The 1,290-nt window shown below is 47.4% G+C and overlaps 1 long non-coding RNA gene across 1 annotated transcript; it reads left to right on the forward strand.

The window, feature by feature from the left end:
- Positions 1-401: 401 nt before the first annotated feature.
- Positions 402-780, forward strand: LOC103635986 (uncharacterized). Its single transcript, XR_557747.3, has 3 exons — positions 402-444; positions 558-630; positions 711-780. It is a non-coding gene; the product is annotated as an uncharacterized lncRNA (long non-coding RNA).
- Positions 781-1,290: the final 510 nt, after the last annotated feature.

Here is a 1,290-nt window from a genome sequence, read left to right on the forward strand (position 1 = left end):
GGTGAGGTGCGGCCTTCGAGGACACATGTCGTGTTACTTGATGCATTCTCGTGCGGTTGTGGTAAACCTAGACAATACCATTTTCCATGTTCTCATTATGTTGCGGCCGCACGTCATCGTAACTTTGCATTTGAAAGCAGAATACCTTCTGAGTTCAGTGTAGAGAGCTTAGTACGTACCTGGAGCCCTCGTTTTGAGCCATTTCTTGATGAGTCACAATGGCCAACGTACACCGGTCCGGTATACGTTGCTGATCCAGCGCATCGATGGGACAAACGTGGTAGTAGGAAAAGGAGCCGGTGCAACATGGTTATGGATCAGGTTTTCGGTCGCAGTAGGAGAGGTCGAGCGTCCCCCTTTCTCGTGGACCCAGAGCAGAATGAATGCGGAAAATGCGGGAGACTTGGCCACAACTCACGTACATGCATTTGGACACTTAGTCAGGTGTGATACATTTTAATATTTTATTGTACACAACTTTTATTCTAATATGTCGAACTTTTTGTTACACTTTGTACACAACTTATATTCTAATATGTTGATATCTTAATTTGCAGGATGGCGCAGTTCCACTTGCTGGACCCTCACTACGACGAGCACCACAGGGGCCGTCTCACCGCAGAGGGAGAGGTAATATTTTGCACAAATATTAAATTTTAATTTAATATATGCAACGTATATTTGACTAATGAAATTCTTTTGATTGCTAGGTGTTGCCCGTTCTGCGGGTCCGGACCCACGACCGGTTTCTGGAGGAGATGAGGTACGATGAGAAGTACACTCCTCTCCTACAGAGGGCTGGCTTGGACGTCGTATCATACCAGGTTCACCGTGGGCTGCCCACTTTCAACACAGCGACGTTGACGGCTCTGGTCGACAGGTAAAGACTTCTCTAGTTGTTTAATATTTACAATTATCAAATCTACTTTGCATACTAATGATTTTGTATTCGTTTGTCTTCCAATAGGTGACGGCCAGAGACTCACACTTTCCACCTTCCCTGCGGGGAGATGACCGTGACACTAGAAGATTGCCAGAAGATTCTTGGTCTCAACATTACTGGTCGTCCAGTGACCGGTCAGACATCACCAGGCGGATGGAGGCAGAGGGTGGAGGCCTTTCTTGGGAGACTGCTTCCGGATGACCTACGAGGTAGCCACAACACCGGAGTCCCACTGACCTGGCTTAGGCAGGCTTTTGGGCAGTGTCCACCTGGTGCAGACGAGCAGACAGTTGGATACCATTGTCGAGCTTGGATTCTCCACCTATTTGGTTTAGTTCTTTTTCCAG

The sequence above is a fragment of the Zea mays genome, chromosome 8 (assembly GCF_902167145.1).
Source record: "Zea mays cultivar B73 chromosome 8, Zm-B73-REFERENCE-NAM-5.0, whole genome shotgun sequence".
Classification (NCBI taxonomy): domain Eukaryota; kingdom Viridiplantae; phylum Streptophyta; class Magnoliopsida; order Poales; family Poaceae; genus Zea; species Zea mays.